Raw genomic sequence first — 9,184 nt, forward strand, 5'->3', positions numbered from 1 at the left:
AGCTTCGTGATTGAGGATTTCTATGCGGCCTGTGGTAATTTGTGATGGACTAGTTGGAGCACCCCTGCAGGGTTAAATCTTTTTGGAAAGCCGTGCCCGCGGTTATGTGGAAACGTGAAAACTTTGTTTAACACTCGTTCTAGATAACTTAAAGTTAACTTAATTAAAATATGCCAACCGTGTGCGTAACCGTGACTGTCTCTTTCGTGAGTTCCTTCTCCGATTGAGGACACGGTGGGGTTATGTCTGACGTAGGTAGGTGTTCAGGATCATTCATTTGATCATGAGTAGTTCACGTCCGTTATGCATAGATGTTCTCCCTCTTATTTCTTGTACTCGTAAGTTAGACACCAAATATATGCTTATCCGCTGCTGCAACCTTACCACTTAACATTGCCTCACCTAATAAGCTTTGCTACTCTTGATACCTTTGGAAATGAGATTGCTGAGTCCCCTGTGGCTCACAGATTACTACAGCACCAGTTGCAGGTACATGTAAAGGTTACTTGACGCGAGCGCGTTGATTGTTCATTTGGAGTTGCGTCTTCTTCTTCTTCATCATCGATCTAGGATGGGTTCTAGGCCGGCAGCCTAGGATAGCAAGGATGGACGTCGTTCTTATTTTCTCGTTTGTTTTCGTCCATAGTCGGACCCTGCTCTTACTCTTGATGATTATGTAATGTACTGATGTGACTCTGATGTAGCTTGTGGCGAGTGTAAGCCAATTCTATTATATATCTCTTTTTTTAGTACATGTACTTGTAACGATATCCATTCTTGTGATACGACGAGATGCGCTTCTATCCCTGACGAGGCCTTCGTGCCAAATTGAGGATAGGGTCGCATCTTGGGCGTGACAAGTTGGTATTAGAGCAGTACCGACCTAGGAGCCCCCTTGATTGATCGAACTTGGCTGAGTCGAGTCTAGTAAAAAACTACTTTGAGTCTAGTTATATATCGGAGAGTAGGATTCTTTTTTCTCCTCCTCTATGCTCTGATGAGGAATCTTGACGTAATATTTAATTCTACTCCTCTTCTCACTCAAAAATATTTTAGGATCACGCGGATATTTTTGGAATCTATATGATGCCGATGTGACGGAGTTCTGTCTTGGTGCCTCCTATCTGCTTTAAGTTTCAGGGGAGTTGAGCTCCAGGGGATTCTTGAGCACATCGTTATCATTCAGATTTCTTAGTATCTCAGAACGAAGGATGTTCGTAATTGCTTCAATACTAGTAGTGGCGAGATAACCCCGATGTCCCCAATACTGGTGCAGATTGTTCTGGAGTACTGCCATACTTTGTATCGTTGTGATCACGAGGGTCTGTTGTAGATGAAGGTCCGAGATTCTGGTTGTGTGTTGACGGATGTGATACAGGTGACGGGTTAGTATAGGAGTTGTGTGATATTACTCCTTGTATCCGTGAACCAGATTGCATGACCAGATATTTCAGAAATGCATAGGTGGGAATTCAAGTAGTTGCTTATAGGACAATCTTCCAACAAATGCATGATGTTAGGTTGGGGTTCGACATCTAGTGGATTCCTATCCACGAAAATATCGGACGAAATCTCTCTCATGAGTTTGTTCTGGCTTGTTTCATAAGCCTCTCCCTTTGTTTTGTTGACTGTGGTAATTTGTGTTGCTTCGATGTCAAGTGGTGATTTCAGACCTTTCCAAGAGGTGTTCTCATATTTTTATGTGAATGCTAATCCTTTTGCTTAATCTATTGTCGTATCAATTCTTGTCAACCGGAGTTGTCATGTTATTTCCTTTTCAACCAAAGTCGTCGTATCAAGTCTTTTCAACCGGTGTGCTTCTCTTCAGTGTATTCAATCCTCTAAAAAAATTGCAGATCATTCTCTCAATTATTTCCGGAGTTGTCTCATCTGTCTCAAGTTGTCTTTGTTTTCCCCCACCCTCTCGCCCTTTTTCTGAGTGATTCAATTTTCATCGAAGAGTTTTCTTTCAGTGATGCTTCCACTATCTCTTCTTCCTTTTGTACCCGGTGATTCGTTGTGAAGATTCTCAGGAGCTTCATGTTCATCTTTGTTCATTCTTGTCATCTTTTCCGGTGAATTTAATTTAATTATCCGTGTTCATTGTATCCTATTCATCCTTGTAATTTTCCCATGTTGGAAATTCTCATCAGTCTTCTTATTGTCATTTCTCTCTATTCCATCCGGAGCGTTGAAGTTATCTCAGTATTTTTTGTTTTTAATCTTTTCAATTATTTCGAGGTGCTCAACCTCATCTAGTTTTATTTATACCGGTGCAATATCAATCTTTCTAGCAATCTTTTCTAACGGTGGTTCGTTGAGTGGGCCCATAACCCACAGGTTTTCCCAGGATCTTTCCTCGCTCTTTTAATCTTTTCCCGGAGATCTCTAATTATTCCAACTATGACGTAAGTATGTATTTCGTCAGTCTTATTCCTTCTTCAAGATCTATTTGAATTAATTCGCAGATTTGGCTCAACCTTTCATTCTTCTTTATTCCGGAGTGTCTCGGTATTCTTGGTGTTGTTCTCGTCATCATTCTCAGCTTGCAATTCGAAGGAGTGTTTCTCTCAAATCTTGGTTCATTCTCTTGCAGATTCATCATTTTAGCTTGGTGTCGTCATCTTATTTGTTCCAATCATGAGTAATCCCTTTCTTGCTATCCGGTGCTTTTCTGAGTTGTTTTCATTCTCGATCCTCCGAAGGCCATCATTTCAGAAGATTCTTCGTTCTCAGCTTTCAGCTTTCATCCTTAATTCTTCTCAATTGTTGTCTCTTCGTTCGTCTCTTGGTTATTCCGGTGCCTTGTTCTAGTTTTTCTCTCAGGTGGCTCATGATCTCTTCGTTCTCTTGTATCACCATTAATTCGTGGTGTTCCCATTTATTTGTGAATTCTTACCGGTGCTTTCTTCAATCATACTTCAAGTGATGCTTATCTATGTGCCTCTTCAAGATTCATTTCTAGAAGAATAAGTGATATGCTAAATCCGTTGCTTGTCATCAATTAAACTTGATGAAGGATAGGCATAACATAATTCTTATTCTTCTCCATAGTGGTTTCAATTCTTCTTCCGGAATGTCTCACAATATCAATTCCTTTTTCTCAAGTGTGCTTATCTTTTCTTTTCCGGAGTTCCAAGTTTTCTCAAGTATCTCTTTGTGAGGCTTCATCTAAATCATGTCAAGGTCATAATCTTATTCTTTTCTACCTTCATATCGTTACATCATTCATTTGTATACGGAGGCTCGTCTTGGTGGTTCTTCAAGGATGTGATTTTTCTCAAAGTGTTCTTCAAGATTCCTGTTGGAGTACCTCAAGTATCCTTTCTCTTGCATTTCTATGTGCAATTGTTCTTCCTTTATCCCTTGAGGTGGTATTATATCATTCTTGTTAGTGTAGGAGTCTCGAAGAGATTGTATTTCAAGTATGAGATAATTAAACCCACCAATTCTATGATCATGAGATATTTTCAACCCATTATTTCTTCCTTGAGTTATCTTGGTTTGCATTTCACCTAAAGCTTTTCCAATGGATTGTTGCTATCATGGTGCTTGTCATTAATCCAAGTTCTCAATGTATCCTCTTGGTGTAAGAAATTGTTCATATCTTGTTTCTCCCAATCAATCCTTGTTTCTGTTAGTGGTTGGTTGTCACTTCATTAGTTTGAAATATTTCCATAATCCCACTACTATCTTGTTCTTCTCGTTGTTGTTTTTCCAACAACTCCGTCCAATTCTTCTTGCAAGGGTGCTTGTCAAGCTCATTTGAGATAGTAGTCGTCATTCTTTTCTGCATTCTCTTCTTCCGCTTGAGCTAGATCCTATTCTATTGTTCCGGAGGCATTGTGATGTTGCTCTTTTGGTTCTATTGTGTTGTTCTATCAATATCATGGTGTTCCCTTGTTCTATTTAGTTGTTTGTTATGTATATTGTCTATTTCTTCCATCTTATCGAATTTGTTGTCCCATTTTCCTACCGAAGTGCTGCCGAAATTTTCCGTGAATTCTCGCTTGTTTCTCATATCATTCCTCATCGCTTTGCAACCTTCAAGGATCGTTGGTTTCACTCGTTTGTCAAAGAAGCGACTAATTTTTTACCTCTTGTTCTTTCTCATCCCCCTTTCATTCCTGGATCTCGGGGCGAGATCCTCTTGTAGTGTAGGAGAGTTGTGACAACCCGATGCCGACGTTCCAGAAGATTCCCCTTTTCTTTCCGTTTCCGCTGTGTGTCTATTTTTATTTGTCGCATCATCATCGCATCATGTGCATCATCAGCTTTGCATCGGCACACCGTTGCCGCCGGTTTTCAAAACTTGCATCCGTTATTAGTTGCCGGTTCTCGTCGTTGTCCGTTCTGAGCCCGACCGCACTCGCACGCGCCCACGGCATCGTTTAAATCTTGTTTTCAAAAGTGTGCGTAAAACTTTCTCTGTTTGGGTTGAGATTTGACATGCGGTCTTATTTAGATATAGGTAGGCCGCCTATCAATTTTCGTCGCGATCGGAGTCCGTCTGATACCCGAAAGGTCGACCGTAGCGGCGCCGTCTCCGCTCTATCGTCGGACGATTTATCGGTGTTCTAAAATACGTTGTCGGGTGCCCGTTCTCCCTCTCATCCCCGCCTAGCCCCTCTGCACAGTGCACCGACCCTACGCGTAGCCTAGACCGAAAACCTCCCGAAAACCCGAATCGGGTGCTCGTGACCGTTGGGTCCGGATCAACCCCGTTTTACCGCAAACCGTCATCGGTTTGTCCATTGGAATCCCTAGCCTAATCTTCTCAGCCACCCGATCTAAATCGGAGGGTCCAGATGCCCCTATACCTAACCCACTAGCTATACATAGACCCAACCCTAAAATCTAGGAGGATTGTCCCATCCAACCACCCAGCCGCCGCCACCCCTTGCCCCATCTCCCTCCTCGGGATCGTCCCAGATCCAATCCAGCAACCTCTAGCCTCCACCAGCTCCACCTCCCCTCGTTGTTCCCGTCAGGAGCCAGCTGCTCTATTGACCAGTGAGCCACCGGACTTCATCAATAGCGTCGTGCGTCTCCCCTGCACCCGAGCAGCAGCATTTTAATATTGCCTAGATAGGTAGTTTAATTTGTGCCTAGATAGGTAGTTTAATTTGTGCTTCACCCCGTGCGTTCCCGGCCTCATTTAAAATGCCTAGATAGGTAGTTTAATTTGTGCTTCACCCCGTGCCATGTTAACAACATTTTAATATTGCCGTGTAAATAAACGGGAGTGAATTAAATAATTAAACATGGAGTTTCGTCGATATGCAACTCGTTGCATATCGAGCTTCACTTAATGTGTAGTGTTTGCGTGAGGTGAATTGCCATGCTATGCCTTGCATATTTAAACTGGACATGCATCATATTAGAGTGTGCATCATCTCGTGCTTGTGCTGCGATGATATCGTGTGTTGATTCTTGTTTTCGGTTTCCTTCGTCTCGATAGAGTTCCGCAAGCGTGTCGGAAAAGTGAAAACCCGTTCGACTATATCGGTTCGTCTGCTTCACAGAGTCGATCTTCTTCCAAGCGGGATCTCAGGCAAGATGACCATTTCCCCAGATACCATTACTATCATTGCGATTCTAGTTTTATCGCTTCTATCGATTATGTCTTGTTGCCTACCACATGTTAAATATCAGCCTCTCAACAATGCCATGATCACCTTCAACCTGTTCAACCTAGCAAACCACTGATTTGCTATGTTACTGCTTGCTTAACCCTGTGTTAGCGTTGCTAGTTGCAGGTGCTTTGCTTCCATGTGAAAGCATGGTTCCTTGTTATATCACCCTATTAAATGCTATTTAATTTAATGCACCTATATACTTTGTAAAAGGTGGAAGGCTCGGTCTTTCTAGCATGGTGTTTTGTTCCACCTTTGCCCCCTTAGTTTCCGGCTACCGGTGTTATGTTCCATAATTGAGCGCTCCTAACACGATCGGGTTGTTATGGGGACCCCCTTGATAATTTGTTTTAGATTAAAGCTGGTCTGGCAAGGCCCAACATTGGTACTACATTTGCCTAATCACCTAATAAAATTGCATAGGGACTTTCCGGACCCCGAGGATAATTTAATCAACCCCCACCGGGGCCAGTGCTCCGCATGAGTGTTGGTCCACCCACCTAGCAGTCGGCGGTGCCACCTCGGGGCAACTCGAGGTTTGGCTACCGTCCACTATGCATAGACGGTGTGTCCTGAGAACGAGATACGCGGCTCCTATCGGGTTCGTCGACACATCGGGTGGCCTTGCTGGATTAGTTTTACCTTCGACGAGATATCTTGTGCATCGGAGTTCCGGTGATGCTTTGGGTAATCTCAGCGTTGAGGTTTTCCACTAGGGAATCCGACGAGATCGCGAGCTTCGTGATTGAGGATTTCTATGCGTCTTATGGTAATTTGTGATGGACTAGTTGGAGCACCCCTGCAGGGTTAAATCTTTTCGGAAAGTCGTGCCCGCGGTTATGTGGCAACGTGGAAACTTTGTTTAACACTGGTTCTAGATAACTTAAAGTTAACTTAATTCAAATATGCCAACCGTGTGCGTAACCGTGACTGTCTCTTTCGTGAGTTCCTTCTCCGATTGAGGACACGGTGGGGTTATGTCTGACGTAGGTAGGTGTTCAGGATCATTCATTTGATCATGAGTAGTTCACGTCCGTTATGCATAGATCTTCCCCCTCTTATTTCTTGTACTCGTAAGTTAGCCACCAAATATATGCTTATCCGCTGCTGCAACCTCACCACTTAACCTTGCCTCACCTAATAAGCTTTGCTAGTCTTGATACCTTTGGAAATGAGATTGATGAGTCCCTTGTGGCTCACAGATTACTACAACACCAGTTGCACGTACATGTAAAGGTTACTTGAGGCGAGCGCGTTGATTGTTCATTTGGAGTTGCGTCTTCTTCTTCTTCATCGATCTAGGATGGGTTCCAGGCCGGCAGCCTGGGATAGCAAGGATGGACGTCGTTCTTATTTTCTCGTTTGTTTTCGTCCGTAGTCGGACCCTGCTCTTACTCTTGATGATTATGTAATGTACGGATGTGACTCTCATGTAGCTTGTGGCGAGTGTAAGCCAATTCTATTATATATCTTTTTTAGTACATGTACTTGTAACGATATCCATTCTTGCGATACGACGAGATGCGCTTCTATCCCTGACGAGGCCTTCGTGCCAAATTGAGGATAGGGTCGCATCTTGGGCGTGAAAAGTGGCTACTGATCCTTCTAAAATTAGAGCAATTAAAGGATGGCCTGCTCCTACCAATGTTACTGAATTAAGGAGTTTTCTGGGATTAAGTGGATACTATAGGAGGTTCATTCAGGAGTATGGACTCACATGTAGGCCACTGTTTGATTGCCTGAAGAAAGATTCCTTTCAATGGGGAGCTGATCAAGAGAGAGCATTTGCTGCAATTAAGGAGAAGCTAACACACTCTCCAGTATTAATCCTACCTGACTTTTCCAAGCCTTTTGTTCTAGAAGCAGATGCTTGTGGATATGGTCTAGGAGTTGTTTTAATGCAGGAGAGCAGGCCCATTTATTTTCTCAGCAAAACTATAGGACCTAGAGCTGCTGCTATGTCCACATATGACAAGGAAGCTATGGAAATTATTGAAGCTGTTAAGAAGTGGAAGCACTATTTCCTGGCCATTGCACTAATCATCAGAACAGACCAGGAGAGCCTCAAATATATTCAGAAGCAGAAACTTACTAAAGGGATCCAACATAAGCTCTTGCTCAAGTTGCTGGGATACAACTTCACTATTGAATATAAAAAGGGCAAAGAGAACAGGGCATCTGATGCCTTATCCAGAGTGAAACACTTAGCTGCCATGTTAGTTGCTAGTAGCACTACTCCTACCTGGATAATGGAAGTGGCTAAAAGCTATAGTCAAGATGAGAAAGTTAAAGAGTGGATTGCTCAGAGCTCTGTGGATACAAGCTCAGCTAATGCTTACACTTACAAGAATGGTATCCTAAGATTCAAAAACAAAGTTGTGGTTGGGAGCACAACTGCTTTAAGGCAAGAACTCTTGAAAACATTCCACAACTCCGAATTGGGTGGTCACTCAGGAGAGAGGGCTACATATCAGAGAGTAAAACTGGTGTTCCATTGGCTAGGATTGAAGCAGGATGTTACTGCTTTTGTGAAAGCATGCCATGTGTGTCAGATTAACAAAGCAGAGCATTGCCCTTACCGTGGGTTGTTGGAGCCACTTCCTGTACCTGATTTTGCCTGGGCACATGTGAGCATGGATTTTGTGAAAGGACTGCCCTTATCTGAAAACAAAGACCTCATTCTGGTGGTAGTGGACAGGTATACAAAGTATGCCCATTTCATAGCAATGATGCACCCTATTTCAGTGGAATCTGTGGCTAGAGCTTTTTCTGAAACAGTGTTTGGCATGCCAGTGGTGATTGTTACTGATAGGGACAGGATATTCACTAGCAACTTATGGCAGCAATTGTTCAAATCCTTGAAAATCAAATTACACATGAGTACAAGCTATCACCCATAATCTAATGGCTAGACTGAAAGAGTTAATAAGTGTTTGGAAACTATTTAAGGTGCATGTGTTTTCAACAACCAAAGAAGTGGCATGGATGGCTCGCTCTCGCTGAGTGGTGGTATAACACAAGCTTTCACACTTCACTGCAAATGACACCATTCCAAGCCTTGTATGGGTTTCCTCCTCCTATGGTAGCTGAGTCTGCCTTACCTGACACTATTTATGTGGATTCAGAGAATTTGCTGCAGAACAGAGAACTAGAATTGGAAGTCATTAAAGCAAACTTGATCAAGGCACAAGCTAGAATGAAATGGTTTGCTGACAAGAAAAGGAAAGAGAGAGAATTTGAGGTTGGGGACATGGTTTATTTGAAGCTACAGCCTTATAGGCACACATCCTTGAGCATCCATAGGAATCTTAAGTTGCATTCAAAGTTCTATGGACCCTTCAGAATTTTGCACAAAGTGGGATTCCATGCTTATAAGTTGTTGCTGCATGAGGGGTGTAAACTGCATCCCACCTTTCATGTCACCCAGTTGAAGAAACATGTGGGGCCAGCAGTGGTGCCTTCCAAGGATTTGCCTCTAGTGGGACCTGATGGGTTGATCAAAATAGAGCCTGAGATATTGTTGGAAAGAAAGCTGGTTCCAAGGGTGC

Source organism: Hordeum vulgare, chromosome 3H (assembly GCF_904849725.1).
Source record: "Hordeum vulgare subsp. vulgare chromosome 3H, MorexV3_pseudomolecules_assembly, whole genome shotgun sequence".
NCBI classification, from domain to species: domain Eukaryota; kingdom Viridiplantae; phylum Streptophyta; class Magnoliopsida; order Poales; family Poaceae; genus Hordeum; species Hordeum vulgare.